The following is a 17,543-nucleotide window of genomic DNA, read 5'->3' as shown; positions in this document are numbered from 1 at the left end:
AAATCACTTCTTCCCTTCTGAGTCCTGCCATGCACCCAACTGGTATTTTTTGGTCACATGTGAGGCATTGCCGTACTCGGGAGAAATTGGGGCACATATTTTGGGGTGCTTTGTCTCCTTCAGTCCTTGTGAAAATGAAAAATTTTGAGCCAGAACTGCATTTTTGTGTAAAAAATTTAATTTTTAATTTTCACTGCCCAGTTGTACCACAATTGGTGAAACCCCTGGGGGTTTGAAATGTACACTATACCCCTAGATGAATTCCCTGAGGGGTGTAGTTTGCAAAATGGGGTCACTTGTGGGGGGGTTCCACTGTATTGGTGCTTCGGGGGTCTTGCTAATGCGACATAGCACCCACCAACATTCCACCAGAATCTGTGCTGCAAAATCCAAATATCACTCCTTCCCTTCTGAGTCCTGCCATGCACCCAAATGGTATTTTTTGGTCACATGTGAGGCATTGCCGTACTCGGGAGAAATTGGGGCACATATTTTGGGGTGCTTTGTCTCCTTCATTCCTTGCGAAAATGAAAAATTTTGAGCCAGAACTGCATTTTTGTGTAAAAAATTTAATTTTTCATTTTCACTGCCCAGTTGTACCAAAATTGGTGAAACCCCTGGGGGTTTGAAATGTACACTATACCCCTAGATGAATTCCCTGAGGGGTGTAGTTTGCAAAATGGGGTCACTTGTGGGGGGGTTCCACTGTATTGGTGCTTCGGGGGTCTTGCTAATGCGACATAGCACCCACCAACATTCCACCAGAATCTGTGCTGCAAAATCCAAATATCACTCCTTCCCTTCTGAGTCCTGCCATGCACCCAAATGGTATTTTTTGGTCACATGTGAGCCATTGCCGTACTCGTGAGAAATTGGGGCACATATTTTGGGGTGCTTTGTCTCCTTCATTCCTTGTGAAAATGAAAAATTTTGAGCCAGAACTGCATTTTTGTGTAAAAAATTTAATTTTTCATTTTCACTGCCCAGTTGTACCACAATTGGTGAAACCCCTGGGGGTTTGAAATGTACACTATACCCCTAGATGAATTCCCTGAGGGGTGTAGTTTGCAAAATGGGGTCACTTGTGGGGGGGTTCCTAACTTTTAGCATCTTATGGTGCCTAGAAACCTACATGGTGCCTAAAAAATAATCTCATAAAAAGGAGGCTCCAAAATCAAGTAGGTGCTCCTTCTATTATGAAGCCTGTGGTTTGGTCAACGTGCACACTAGGGCCACATATAGGATATTTATGAAAACAAAAGAATTGGGGGAATCAATTTTTAGTCACATTTCTCTAGTAAAATCTACTGTGTTCCTTAGAAAAATGTATTAAAATTGAAAATCTGCAAAAAAAATGAAATTTTGAAATTTCACCTACACTTTGTTTTAATTTCTGTGAAACACCTAAAGGGTTAACAAACTTCCAAAATGCTGTTTTGAATACTGTGAGGGGTGCAGTTTTTGAAATGGCATCATTTATGGGGGTGTCTCACATACAAGTCCCTCAAAGTCACATCAGAACTGAACTTGTCCCTAAAAAAATGAGTGTTTGAAATTTTCTTGAAAATTTGAGAATTTGCTATTCATATTTTAAGCCTCCTAGTGTCCAAAAAAATTAAAAGGATGTTGAAATAATGATGGAAACATAAAGTAGACATATGGTCTATGTTAGTTATTAACTATTTTGAGTGGTATGATTATTTGTCTCACAAGCAGAAAATTTAACATTTTGAAAATTGCTAAATTTTCCATTTTTTTACGACATTTTGGTATTTTTCACAAAAAAACACAGACTATATCGACCCAAATTTACCACTAACTTGAAGTACAATGTGTCACGAGAAAACAATCTCAAAATCACTGGGATAAGTAAAAGCAAAAAAAAGTTATCCCCACTTAAGTGATACCTGTCAGATTTGAAAAAAAGGGCTCTGTCAGGAAGGCAAACACAGGCTGCGGCGGGAAGGGGTTAAGGAGGGCGGGGGGGCGTACACGATAGCCGCAGGGTGCCTCCTGTGGGGAAACGCACAGCAGGGTTGGGGAGGGGATGCGTAGGGACTAGAGCGGCTGGGGGACGGGCCACCATCTGAAATCAATGAGTGCCAGATGAGGGGGCGGGTTGACAGCGTCGCTCATCCCCAGCATGCAAAAATCTTCCACGGCCATTTTGACGTCTGTCAAAGCCGAGGTTGGCCGAAGCCCTTTTTGTTCAGGGAAAAGTGCTGTGGCCGTTGCTAACTGCAGAGATGGCGGTCCATGGCCCAGCAGGGGGAGAGCGGCTGCTTCATGCCTTTTTTTGGCCGGCTTACCAGAAAATGGCCCGGTTTCCTGGTGGGTCAATCCGCCCCTATGCATATCACATTCACCCTCCACATTCACCACCACCCCAGCAGCGCCCAGGGAGACAGGGAGAGGGAGGACTACAGCACATGCCCCTGGACTCCCTGCTTAAATTCTGCTCTGGGGCACAGAAAACAAAATCTGTAACAACGGAGGACGTCAGTGTGACCCCTTCAGGATAGGGTTGCTTTCTTTCTGCCAGCTCCATGAGGCAGAAAAGGGGCGGGACAGGATCGGAGCTATGAGGGAAACACATTGTTTGGGGGCGTGGCCAGCACGATTGCACCATTGTGGCCATGACCACAACATGTAATTTCCGATATTACACTGCACAGCGTTGGGGGGCTACAATGACGACATTCGCAAGAGAATGGTGTCAATGCAGAGGACCTGCCCCACTTTCTGGGGGCTTCAGCTGTACGCTGCGACCTGATGCTTTTGACTTCCCTACAAGTTTTTTTAATTGTGTCTTTGCATTAAGAATTTCTTTGGAAAACAATTAACTGTAGCCACACCACATGTAGCTATAATCTTGCCTCTTTAGTGGTATACGGGGCCAACAATGGGTACCACATAGGGCCCAGCATTTCCAACAGCTAACTGCCTTTAATTCCCATACTTAGTAATGAAATTGAACCTGAAAATAGGTTTAATGTAGACAATAATAAAATGAATTACTCAGAGTCATCCATGAAGTATTGGAAAAGAGACAATACGATTTCGGAATGGCTTCACAATCTGAATGAAATATTTCAGTTAGATTTCAAAACTGCGTTGTATGCAAGTGGCCAGAGTGAGATGTGTTCTGCAGGGAATAAAACAATCCTAAAGCAGGAAAGAACTGGCTGCAGGAAATGTTTGTAAGCTGTAGATTCTGCCAAAGGAGGTGTCACTACAGGCAGCAAAGGACAAATATGTGCTAAGTGTGATTGTGTCTATTGAAAGCTAACAAGCACAGGCAGAGTTGTGGTATAGTAACAACATCAGTGAGTAATGAAGGTTCGAAGCAAGAAACAAGTACAGTATCTATCTATCTATCTATCTATCTATCTATCTATGGGCTTCCACCCCTTGAGAGGGTGGGCACATATAAACTGCCCCCCCCCTCCAACTTGGAGGGGGGGGCATAGTCAGGACACAGCGTTTATCAGAAAAAGGATGCAAGCGGGCGAGAGGGAGCAACAATCAGCTCTGGTGACTAGGGTGGCCCATCCCGGGAATCGGCTCCAAAATTGCCAGGATTTCAATCCTGGGATTGGACTATTCAATCCCAGGATTTCGGGATTGGATACTGCATGCGCAGTCTAATGCTGGGCAACGTCTGAGCATCCGCTCAGACGCTGACCACCTGTTCCCGGCTTTTGCAGTGTGGCCTCTGGCTGACCGCAGGCTGCACCATCGAATCAAGCTCCCGGCCCCACTGTTGCATCCACACTCCCAGCCGCACCTCCCGCTCTGCTGCTGCTGCCACCCGCCCAAAGGAACCAGGCACACCCGCACCACTACTGTCTACCCCGCTCCCAGTCGCCCGCCCATGTCAGTAAATCAGCGGTGTGGCCGGTGTGCGTGGTACGGGGCGTGTTTCTTTTAGGGTTGCCAATCCTGCGATCCCGGGAATGCCCCGGGCTTGGCATCCCTACTGGTGACATGATGTGGGGGGGGGGGTTACACACATAGCGCCATGGTTATTGGGAGCACGCCGGCAACTGTGGGCAGGGGAAAGACGCAGACACCAGCCATGGTGGGGAAATCTATGGGGAGCATATAGGAAAAGCTTTCAGCATGATGCCTGCCTGCGAAAGGCTATGCAAACCTGCAACAGGTTTAAAAAATAATTATCACCAGTGATAATTATGTAATAATAAACAGACCCTTCAAAAACTTACAGTAACCAGAGTGACAAAAACTAATTGTATTGGACGGGCAACTGCAACTTTGTCAACAAACACTGATCTACGATGTCATAAGGCCACTGTCAGAAGCTCGTCTCCAGAGTATAAATGACCTCATTAGGTTCTCATGCTCTCCCTAGAAAATGATTGTATGATTAATGCTGGATTATTCTAATAGTGTCACAATCTCATTAGACACATTTCCAGTCAGTTTAAATTAACAAATTAAATATTTAGAATAAATATGAGCTTTGGTTTAAATCTCCTTTAAAATTGCTTGTTCCTATTTTTAATGAGGAATCTGCATTCAGCATCCATTGATAATAACAGTCTCATTATAATATAAAGTGTGGTACAGTAGATATGGATCACTGCCCCCTGAAACGCTTCAGTCCGGTGTCTAGCTCTGTAATGAATAATACAGCATAAAACTATATAATTATACAACTGAATCCGTAATTCCTACATTAATCATATACCGGGCTATTAAGTTTCACATTGAGGTGAATGATCGCTTATGACAGCAGCTGAATGCGCCTCAAAGGGCTACAACACACTCTGCAGTATTGTAAGTGATGAAGCCTACAGTACTGCAAGAAATTACCTGTACATATTTAACTATAGGTTCACTCTCCATGCAGAACATCAGCCCATGCTTACGAGATGCCTAAAATCAGGTCCCCCCTCCCGTCCCACTGGGAAGGTCAGTAGCGCACGCAGGGGGGGTTTCCGCTAGAGATGTGCGGGCTCGGATTTCAGAGATCCGAGCCCCCACGGACGTCATCATTCCGAGCCCGATTCCGAGCAGCGCTCGGAGATTCCCGCCTGACTCGGTCCGTCCGCGTGATTATAACGTCATCTCCCGGCGTCGGATTTCGCGAGGCTTTATAAGCAGCTGCCGCGCCCCGCCATCTTCACTCCAGTCAAGTAGTGGGTGGGGAGAGGGTGTGTTGGTGCTGCTGCTGGGGCTTAAACTTGAGCTTGACCTTGAGCTTTTGCAATCGCTGGTGCTGTCTCTCAGTGCTGCTGTGTAGTAGTCTAACTGTGTACTTGTAGTACTACTGTCTCCTCTGTGCGGTCTACCTCTGGTGTGCTGTGCTGCCTGTAATTGATTATTTTATTTGCTGGTGCTGTCTCCCTCAGTGCTGCTGTGTACTCTGTTCTCAGCTTAGGACAACAGTCTAACTGTGTACTTGTAGTACTACTGTCTCCTCTGTGCGGTCTACCTCTGGTGAGCTGTGCTGTAATTAATTATTTTATTTGCTAGGGCTGTCTCCCTCAGTGCTGCTGTGTACTATACTATGTTCTCCTCTGCTTAGAAGAACAGTCTAACTGTGTACCTGCCTGTAGTACTACTGTCACCTCTGTGCTGGGGCATACATCTGGTGCTGTGCTGTGCCATTTATTATATATATAATTATTAATTATATTAAATATAAATATTTCCGCGTACCCAGAAACATCTCCCCCCCCAGGAGTCTAACAGCCCTAGGCTGAAAGCTGAGGGTCTCATCTTTCCAAGAGTACAAGAATTTTTAAAATCAGACCTTGGGAACCGGAGATATCTGACTTCAAAGCAGTGGTCCCCATCCAAGCCTGTTAATTGCACTTCCCAGTCAGATATTTCAGGTTCTGTCTGACTTAGAGTTTTTCTGAGGGTATATTCCAAAAGCTGGGACTCTCCCCCTTTGAGGGACACTAGTAGCTTGTCTCTACTGTTCCCAAAACCAGATATATCAGCCTGCCAGCAGCTGGTTACTGCTCCAGCTCCACACACCTGGTATGTAGTTTTATATTCTCGTTGGCGGATTGCTCTGCCTCCTGAACTCTGATCCCCTAGTCCCCAATACCATTTGGTAGGTAGGATTCTCCCACCTCATCTCCCACCATCTGTGCAGTAAAGGGGTAATTAGCAGAGCCGAATTTCTCATTAGGCACGTGCCTAGGGGTGGCACATGTTTGGGGGCGGCACTTGGATGCCTATGATATTACTGTCAAATGTACCAATAACTGCAAAATATCCACTGTACTGTACTATATTCCATCTTAAATAGAGTGTAAATGGATGGGACATGCAGATACTGCCCCTGTAAACTGTCCTACGTAGTAAATATGTATTCATAATAAAAGAACATGTCAGTTAGTGGCTTTTTTATAAATCAGGTGGTGGTGGGGGGGTGCGAACATTATTGTTGTGCCTAGGGGCGCCCTCATTCCTAAATCCACCCCTGGTAATTAGTGGAAATTACTGATCCAGGCCCTACATGCTGAGCGGTGGATATAATACCCCCTACCACCCGCTGGACATCAAAGCATATACTGGGTCACCTAAGTGTACATCTCTGTGCTTTGCTCCGCCCCTCTGGAAACCCCCTTCTGAAAATCCTGCGTTTGCCCCTGAAGGTAGGCAAAGCACCCCAGAGCATGCACATCATTTTGCATCATCTAGCCCCGCCCCCTCTCAGCGAACCTGCAAATAATGGCATTTGAGTGGCATCGGTGTGGGGCTTGGCGGCATCTGTTTGGCATCTGGTCTCCTCTCCGGGCTTCTATCGAAGAGGAAACAACTAAAGTAGGTAACTCTGCCTCAGCCAGGGTGCAACGTATGAGAAGATCCTGACACTTCTGCATCTATTTGAAATGAAATCAATTCCATGTTACATTTATGTTTTAGCACATCTTTATTATACACATTTTCTGAGAAATATATTTAAAATGCGATTATCCCATGAACGTATTACGAGAGAGATAGAGAGAGAGAGAGAGAGAGAGAGAGAGACCCTGCCCCCTCCAGTAGGACTTTCCTCCCCTCTAGACACTACTGGGGAAATTAACTAGGGTGGGAGATTCAGAAAGTGAGAGATTTGGTAAGAAATCTCCAGTTGTTTTTAAAGTGGCAATCATTTACACGGCAAAACCAGTTTGATTTTGCAGTGTAAATGATTGCCGCTTTAAAAAAACCTGGAGATTTCTCACCAAATCTCTCACTTTCTGAATCTCTCATCCAGCGGCGTAGCTTTGTTTGGGGCGCCCCCAGCTGTTAATGGGGGGGGCGCCCCCCCTCCCGTCCAGCCGGCCCCCCGTGCCCCCCATGCCTGCCCCCTGTGCCCCCTCCCCCCATTGCCGCATGCTTACCTGTCCGCGCGTCCCAGCTCCCCTACTGGCTTCAATAAATTCTATCCAGACGGACCACGATAAAATGGCCACCCCCATACCACAGACAGTTTCAGAGAACACTTTTGGAAGGAAAAGGGGAAGGGGAATAGTGACCGGTGCACAGGTAAATATTAGAAATTTTTTTATAATGACCTAAGATAATATAAGTGTTCCACAATAACCGCTGTACATTATGAGGAATAACCTCTGTATAATTAGGAGTGTGGAGGTGCGCCCTAGAGAGTGGCTATAGTTGCAAAGAGGAAGAAGAAAAGACTCTCTGTTGTCAGGGGCACTCTTGTACTACAGATTACTCAAGGTAATCTCTACATATATTGATTGGTCGCTAAGAAAAGTACAAAGTATGGCGAGGTACACACTATCTCGCCTGTCACTTGGATAGTATTTTTACAGATAAAGGTCTCTCAAAAGAGAGTGAACATCTGTGAGATGGAAAGCAGTACCAATGGTATTTTGCTAACTGTGGGTAATTAATTCTAGTTCACAGTGTATAGGGGAGACTGGGGGACTTGTTCATAAAAGCACATCCTTCCACCACATAACGATGTCACCATGCAGCTGACATGCATGTTGTACCCTCCATTTCTCCCCCTTACACTGGCTCACCCTTATGTGACAGGCTCATCATTTTGCTGTAGTCTCCTCTATGGCGCTTTGGTACCATTTACATTTCTAGGCAATTTGGCTCCCAGATCGAACAGTTCAAAATGCGCCCCTACCCCCGTAATCATTTTAAAAATAAAGAACTTGCACACTGCTACAGGGTCCGTGTACCAAAAAAAAAGGGGTGTGGCATTGATGCAAGGGGTGTGGTCTTGCAGGAAAAGACAACCTTATTCCCCAGTTTGTAACCTGCACGCCCAGACGTTGGCTAGCACAGGATGGAAAAAGCCTGATTCATGCCTTTTACATTATCTCCCATATCTCCACAGATTGGATCTCTCCTACAATCCGATCTGCAGCGCCACCTGCTCTCCTCGCTCCCCTGACAGCCGTGGCCACCGGAAGATAACAGAAGAGCAGAACAGCTGAGAGACGGCTCAACTGTCCAATAGAGACTGGAACAGCAGCCTGCGGCTCAGTGACTGGCTGGGCGTGCAGGCTGCTGTGAAAAAGGAGGCAGGGAACACTCCGCGTGTGGAGCAGGAGAGCGGAGGTGTGCTACTTCGGGAGAGATAGAAACGTGCAGGCTCTCTCTCCTGTTTTCTGTGTACAGCCTGTTTGCCAGCAACAAAGAAAACTCAACCTGATTAACCCGTTCACACCGCAAAGCAACACGGCCACGAACCGGTAAGAATCCTTCTATTTTAGCGGTTCATATTTGCTATACCGGTAATCCCTTTCACATCGCACCAATTACCGGTTGGGACTGGCAAGAAATAGGCATGATTGGAACTGGCAGGAAACCGGTAATTAGGTGCAATGTGAAAGGGATATCAGTTTTAGGCTCGTAGGCTCTAAGCTATATATATATATATATATATATATATATATATATATATACACACACACAATATATATACCTTAGACAGCACCTATTGCCTGGTACACACCAGGACGACTAGGGCCCGATTCTGTTAATTTAGATCCAATTCCGACCGGTTGTATGCAGATTGTATGTACTTTTGGGCTTTTATGTCATTTATTTGATCCGGTCCGATGCGCGTACACGTTTGGTCGCATCTTTGGTCCTACGTGCTGCAGGTAGGATCTGTCAATCCCAGGCCGACCGACCGTCAATCGCATGCAGATCGTGAGTGTTTTTTGCCGCCTCCGTCGGCCGTCCGTCGGTGCACCCGTCGTTTGATCCAGCCTATTTGAGTGGCATTTCCTAAACACTCCCCCCGGCGCCATGTTTTTCCACATAGCAAACAGTGCTGGCGCAGCAGTTGGACTCTCCTTGTGTTTGTGTGTGTATATATATATATATATATATATATATACTGTATGTATGTATGTATGTATGTATGTATATATATATATGTATATAAAACCATTGTCCACATTGCAGTATTCCATGCACTCCTCTTTGCTAGGCCCCATTCACCTGTTTGTGTGAATAGCAATGTGCACAATAAAATGTATAGTGGTTTTCATAAAAGTTTATTAACATTTTAAATACTTAAAACATATGAACTAGGTAAATTGGTAACTATAACTATATATATATATATATATATATATATATATATATATATATATATATATATGTATATATAATAACGAATGGTTTTAGCTTTACAGTCCCAATGTCTAACGCGAAAGAACAGGAATTTTTGTAAGGTTTCATAGAGAAGTATCGTTCCCATGGATGCCTGTGGCGAACCAAGTCCAAGGAGTATTCGAATAAAATGAAAAGAAATCAACCAAGAAGTCACGGCGCATGAGGAGGATAATTCACAGTCTGTGTTGGTGAGTCTAGTTTGTTGGCTATCTAATTGATTCCTCCTGCCAATCCACAGCCCCCTCTCCATTAAAGTAGGCCATATACAGTATGTTACTACTGCCATCCTTGCTGGCGGGTCGCCAGAACGTACGCGCTGGCGACCCGCCAGCAGCCACGCCAGCGAGGAGACTGAGACGCGCGTGCGTCTCACGCGCACGCGCGTCTCAGTCTCCGTCGCTAGCACGACGGAAACCCTGTCCGTCTCCGCCTCAGGGAGACGGACAGGGATTAGGGGGGGTTAGGGGGGGGTGCAGGCAGGCGGCGGATGGAAGCGCCGTCGGAAGGGGACGCGCGCGCCTCTCGTGCGCGCGCGTCCCCTTCTCACCATCGCCATGGCGCTGGCGGGGGATGGCGGCTGGCGACGCCAGCGCCATCCCCTGCCAAGATGGGAGAAGACCCATCTGTACTCTTCCCTCACCTGTTTGGCTCGTGCACTCCCTGTGAAGTGTTATGTTGGGGTTTGCAAGGAGGATATCTGCACTACCTCCTCTGGCAGATCTTGGTCTTCTTGGAGTGCTGTGACTGTAGCCCTTTGCTGTGTGGCTTTTCTGCGGAGTAAATTGTGCAGGACACAGCACGCCGTGACAACCCAGTCAAGTTTGTCCACCCTCAGGTTAATGGCAGTGTGGAAAATGCGAAACCGGCTAGCCAGGATGCCAAAAGCATTTTCCACAACACGCCGTGCCCTGGATAGCCTGTAGTTGAAGATCCTTTTGTCATGGTTCAGGCCCCTTTGCGCATATGGCTTCATGACGTGCTTGTGCAGGCCAAAAGCCTCGTCCGCCACAAACACAAAGTTAAGCCCCTGTTTACTTTCCTGGACAGACGGCAAGTGAAGGGTGTTCACTGTGAGCCTTTCGTAGAACTTTGTGTCCTTGAAAGTGCCACCATCTGATGCACGGCCATTCCTTCCTACATCCAGGAAGATAAACTCATACTGTAGTTCGCATTAACCACAGCCATTAGTACAATGCTAAAATAGCCCTTGTAATTAAAGTAGTAGGAACCACTATTGATAGGCTGGGCTATGCGGACATGTTTGCCATCAATGGTTCCACCGCAATTTGGAAAGTTCCATCGCTGTTCAAACTCCTCTGCGATGACTTTCCATTCATTCACGCTGGTAGGGAACTGAAATTAGAAGTAAATAGAATTAATTAGTAAACATGTTGTTCAATTTTTTTACAGCTTGCTGACGACCCACCTCCAACCCCGGACCTGTCTGCGCTATCAGATAATGTACAATGTACATCGAGCGAAGCTCCTACTCCGGCACGCACTCTGCCACCCACCCTGGAACCCACTCCACCGCTCCCCCGTGCAAAAAATATGTGTGGCAAAGGAAAAAAAGGAGAAGCAGCAGCAGATGAAGAATTTATGATGCGGGCACAGCGAGTCCTGCAAAGAAACCCGGACAAACATGACAACTACTTCACTTATGTGGCAGAGTGTGTTCGCAACATGGCTCCGGACCAGCAACTGACATTTGAAAAGTTATGCATGGAGTTGGTGTATAATGGCAGTTTAGGGTATCTCAGCAGAGGCACTAAAATAGTTGGCATGGGTAGTGCATCAGAAACACCACTGTCATTAGAAACACCAGTGCCTACTCCGCCTGCCATCGTACCAGGCCAGTCGAGCACACTTTCAACACACACCCAGTCGACACCCACACAGCCTTCTCAACCCGCCAATTACCGTCAATTCTACAGTTCTTTACTGATAGAAGATCCAGAGTCTCCTGTTTTTGAGGATCTGTCTTAAAATATAGGCTATTTTGTCATTTGCCATCCACATGGTCTCAGCTGCAGATATGTGAAGGCCACTACTCACATGGCGTATGGCGCACATCAATGGGGCCGGGACCATTGCATCTGCGCCATGCGCCATGTGTGCCGCAGCCTTTACATATCTGCGGCAGACATCCTCTGCCACACAGTACCTTATCCCTACTGTTGTAACGGCCTGTTTCATAAGTTACCAGTGTCTTTTTTCTTGGTTTTCTACGTATATGCTGCTACCTGTACCTGCATTACCAGAGGGAGAACAGGATTTTCCTCAATCTGGAGATCAAACTCAAATTATTGCCCTTTTTTCTTTGCCAATAGTATGGGGTACTGTGTGACAGACATGGTCTCAGCTGCAGATATGTGAAGGCCACTGCTCACATGGCATATGGCGCACATCAATGGGGCCGGGACCATTGCATCTGCGCCATGCGCCATATGTGCCGCAGCCTTTACATATCTGCGGCAGACATCCTCTGCCAAACAGTACCTTATCCCTACTGTTGTAAGGGGCTGTTTCATAAGTTACCAGAGTGTCTTTTTTCTTGGTTTTCTACGTATATGCTGCTACCTGTACCTGCATTACCAGAGGGAGAACAGGATTCTCCTGAATCTGGAGAGCAAACTCCATTTATTGCCCTTTTGTCTTTGCCAATAGTATGGGGTACTGTGCGACAGACATGGTCTCAGCTGCAGATATGTGAAGGCCACTGCTCACATGGCGTATGGCGCACATCAATGGGGCCGGGACCATTGCATCTGCACCATGCGCCATGTGGGCCGCAGCCTTTACATATCTGCGGCAGACATCCTCTGCCACTCAGTAGCCAGTACTTATTGGGAAAGTTTAAACTGGGTCATACTTAAATGTTTATATATAGTAGTGTGTTTTTTTGTAAAATATCTTTTATATGGTATTATAATATATTTGTGTTGACACAATAAATCTATATTTGTATATGTATTTACACATGTTTTAAATATGAAAGGCCTAAAAAACCTGTTTCTGTTCTAGGCCTAAATTAGAAATAAAACAATTTTGTTTGCACAATAAAGTGTACGGTGTATTTTTCATCCTTACCTTGCAATACTGGTACTGCAGCACCTTCACAATGGCTTTGCAGGTCTCCGGGATGATGAGGCCCAAAGCTTGCGGGGAGATGAGGGATCCAAACTTCAGGTCAGCAAGAGACCGTCCTGTCGCCAGAAACCTAAGGGTCACCACCAGCCGTTCCTTAGCAGGGATGGCCATGCGATACTTGGTATCCTGCTTCTCGATGTGGGGAGTCACCAGACGCAGCAATTCCTGGAATGTGGCATCATCCATCCTCAAAAAGTTCCGGTAGTCGTCTGGGTTATTTTCCCTGATGTCCCTGAGCAGTGGCATGTGCGAACGAGTATAACGCTGCAGTAGCCACTGCTTTGTCCAGCATGATCTTGCTCTCCTGCGCTGGGCCCTCTGACACCTGAGCTTCAGCACTGCATAATAGAGCAGGTAATCTTGCTGGTGACGACCCATCACTGCATTCTCCATAGTGCAGGGTTAAAAGACACTTTGTAATCGCAGGCAAAACAAAGTAATGTGTAAAATAGCTATGTCCAGCGTTCAGCAGGTATAAACCAAGCCTCACTAGTAACAAAGCAGAAATACAATGGTTTAAAATGGCTGCTGCTATTCCTATCCCCCCAGCTAGTCCAGCCCCTTCATTTAAATTTCAAAGGCCAATCTGATGACTGTCGCATGTGTTTTTGCGAAAAAAACAAAAAACAGCGATCCGACCGTCTTAACGACCATCACGGGCGCATCGGGATCGGATCTAGATCGTTCCGTAAAAAAAAACAAAAAATTTTGCTAATCGTTTGCTGGGGACTGCCTGGGAGCTCCCGGGAAGTCCAAGGGAAATCGTCCCATGGTCGTCTATCGGTAGTGGACGACGGTGGTCGTCCTGGTGTGTACTCTACATTAGGCAAATATAGTTAATAGTAATTTTAATCCTTAGCGCCCCCCCCCCCATTTTAAGACCCCCAAAGCTTTAATCCAGCTCTGCCCACCATTTAATCATATTTAACACTTCTTGTCAGTATTTCAGAAACTGACAGATCAATGCCACAACTGATTATGCCTCCACCTGCCCCCCCCCCCCCCCCCCCCCCCCCGCAGTCTGTAGATTTATGTAATATTGCAGAAATGCTTATCCTTTACCTGAACATGACAAATACAGTGTAATCATCTTTATGATTATTTGCTGGGGAGATATTTCCCTTCTCATTCTCAGTAACAGAGCTGGGAACAGTGAAATAATGACTTTCCGTGCCCATATCCTGTACAATGTACTGCACAATGACATTATGTAATATAATAACCAGTCTGGCACTGCCGCAGTTCTAATTCTGGAATCTGGCTCCTGGGGTCAGAAGTCCGAACATGATGAAAACAGAACTCTCAGTCAGACTGTCAGACTTCATTTGTGAGTCATATTCCGTGGTTAAGATCTGAAGTGAAAGTTCAGATTCTGTTACAGTGTATCACAATTATTTACAATGTGAAATCAGGTTATGAAAACGGTCAGGCTCATCACTGGTTGAGCCATGGACATTCTAGCTACATTGCTAGAGTGTCAACATTAGGAATGTTGACAGTTGGCATGTTGACGTAGTATATTTAGCATGTTTGATCCCTAACCTTAACTTTGTCCTAAACCTTAACTAAATACTAGGTTAGGCATGGGCTGTCAACATTACCACTGTCCATGGTGCCAGAGTCTACTGTGCAACAGAGAGGAGGGGGTCCTACAGGGTGTGCACATATAGGCCGGCCTCCTCTGCATGTATTCCATATATACATGCACTGCCGCTCTCAGACATACATACATACATACATGCACCACCACTCTCATACATACATACAAACATACATACATACATGCACTGCTGCTCTCATACATACATACATACATGCATATATATATATATATATATGCACTGCCGCTCTCAGACATACATACATACATGCATACATACATACATGCACCACCACTCTCATACATACATACATACATACATACATACAAACATACATACATAAATGCACTGCTGCTTTCATACATACATACATACATACATACATACATACATGCATACATATATATATATATATATATATATGCACTGCCTCTCTTATACATACATACTGCATACATACACTGCCACTCTCATACATACATGCACTGCCTCTCTTATACATACATACATACATAAATACATACGTACATGCACTGACGCTCTCATACATACATAAATACACTGCTGCTTTTATACATTCATACATACATACATACATGTACTGCTGCTCTTATACATACATACATACATATATATATGCACTGCCGCTCTTATACATACATACTGCATACATACACTGCCACTCTCATACATACATACATACATACATGCACTGCCGATCTCATACATACATACATACATACATACACTGCTGCTCTCATACATACATACATACAAGCATTGCTGCTCTCATACATACATACATACATACAAGCCCTGCTGCTCTCATACATACATACATACATACATACATACATACATATATACATACACTGCTGCTCTCATACATACATACATACATATATACATACACTGCTGCACTCATACATGCATACATACATACATACAAGCCCTGCTGCTCTCATACATACATACATACATACATATATACATACACTGCTGCTCTCATACATGCATACATACATACATACAAGCACTGCTGCTCTCATACATACATATATACATCCCACCCCGCACCTAGGCACCCTGAGCCCACTACCACCTTCCCCCAGGGAGTGACACTAGGCAACCACTACTGGGGGCAGCACCTTCTGACAACAAAGGGCATCTTACTGCTGGGCGAGCTGCTGTAGCTGTCGGCGGGGTCAGATGAAGCCTTTGGGGGGTACCGGGGTCCTCTTCATCAGCACTATGCACCCTGTATGTGTGCCTCTTCCCCCTGCACCCTATGAGTTACACACTCCTTGTATAATATATGTAGTCCCCCCTCACCCTAACCCCTTATATTATATATGTCAGTGATCTCCCAACCCCACCACTCATACAGTATATTTAATGATCCCCGCCCCTTACATATTTAATGCCTTCCCTCTCTCACATATTTAATGATCTTAGTTCATGCCTTATGTACCATATACAGTATAATGATGTTCTCCCCCCATATAGTGACATACAGACATCTGCTGATTGGAATGAGTGGCAGCAGCATAGTCAGCCAGTCCAGCCTCCCGCGTCTCATCACCTTCAGTGTCTGTCAGTCAGGTGCACAGCACCGGCATCTAATCACCACCGGCACTGCCAGAGGAGGAGTACAGGTGAGTGCAGTCGTCAGGACGATTCCACATCTCTCCAGTCTCGTTAGTTAGCTCATAGCAGCTTTTGTGCTGTCACTGATGGCAGGAATCCCGGCGTTCAAAATCCCGTCGCCGGAATCCCGACCGCCGAAATCCCGACAAGGGGGGGACGTGGATCGCCCCCCTTTGCAAACTCGCTGCGCTCGCCACACAGCGGGCACCCGTGGGGATTTCGGCGTCGGGATTTTGAACGCTGGGATTCTGACTACCGGGATTTCAACTGCATCCCAGTATATATGTATGTATGTATGTAAGTGTGGAGTATAGTTCCCGTGCTCGCATGGGTTTCCTTCCATAATACAATACTGGTAGGTTTATTGACTACTGACAAAAATGTACCCTATTCAAAATGCGGTAGGGAACATACTGTGGATTGTATGCTCCACGGGCAGGGGCTTCTTAAGAGAGGCGGAGGCCCGTGTATAGCCGCCTCGGCAGCGCCCCTCCTCTCTGCTGGGAGCAGTAGGGTCTGAGCACTAGAGAGCACAGGCCCTACTGCACATGTGCAAACATCAGCTGCATTTTGGAGTCTGAGCACTAGAGCACTCAAGCTCAACTGTGCATGGGAGGGGGGCAGGGTTGGTTGACCCACCCGAATTTTGGGAGCCTCTCCCAGTGGATCTGGGAGAGTAGGCAAGTATATTTTAAAACTACATTTCTAACCAGTCGCGTCCCAGAAGTGACACATAGCCAACATCCTTCTGACTCAGAATTGCCCAGATATACAGCAAAAAAAGTGCCTAAATTCACTTCTTCCGGTCCAGAGCCATACTGTACATCACCTTTGCACCGTATTCGACTTCCTCCCTGAGGTTGACCCTGAATAGAGGATTTCCATCACCAGCCAGACTATCAGGACGCCGTAGTCTGAACTGTTGCCAACACTGTCTTTACCTCAGTCTTGGAAGATTGCAATCATATCTTTTTACTCATCTACAGTTTCTCATTTACACTGTTCCATCTGCCTGGTTGGGTATCCTCATAGTGCTACTAGGGATGGCCATCGACCATCAATGATTCAAAATCATCGATGGTTTATGGCCTATGTAGAATAGTTTTGCCATTGATGGGGGAGAACCAGATGGTTTCCCACCATTGATGTCAAGCTTAAACAAATAATTTAGTTTTTCTTTTTTCCCCAAGGGGCAGTATATGGAGCATAGCCCCGCCTCTGACACCAGAGAAGCCCCACAGGCCAATCAGTCAAAGAAAATGGATGACTATCGATATGTGAAAACATAGATGGTCATCCATTGCATAGTTTGACACTATCGACGGCCAGTTGCACTATTTGCTATCGATGGCAAAGTCAATTATGGCTATCCATTGTAAGTGCTACACATCTAGTGCCCTATTGATTACCTTACCTTGTTCATTGAGTACATTTGCTAATTTTACTATACCTACATCATCATTTATTAGTTCATCACAATCTGCAACACACACATCCATCTCTATTCTGTCA

General features: G+C 45.8%; 1 long non-coding RNA gene across 1 annotated transcript; it reads left to right on the top strand.

Annotated features, from left to right (window-relative positions):
* Positions 1 to 8,349: 8,349 nt before the first annotated feature.
* LOC146079413 (uncharacterized) lies at positions 8,350 to 11,937 on the top strand. Its single transcript, XR_014474517.1, has 3 exons — positions 8,350 to 8,699; positions 9,646 to 9,821; positions 11,044 to 11,937. It is a non-coding gene; the product is annotated as an uncharacterized LOC146079413 (long non-coding RNA).
* The last annotated feature ends 5,606 nt before the right edge of the window (positions 11,938 to 17,543 follow it).

The sequence above is a fragment of the Crinia signifera genome, chromosome 5 (assembly GCF_055691185.1).
Source record: "Crinia signifera chromosome 5, ASM5569118v1, whole genome shotgun sequence".
In the NCBI taxonomy this organism is placed as follows: Eukaryota; Metazoa; Chordata; class Amphibia; order Anura; family Myobatrachidae; genus Crinia; species Crinia signifera.
Note: the sequence above shows the minus strand (reverse complement) of the source record. Positions and strands in the feature narration are given on the sequence as shown.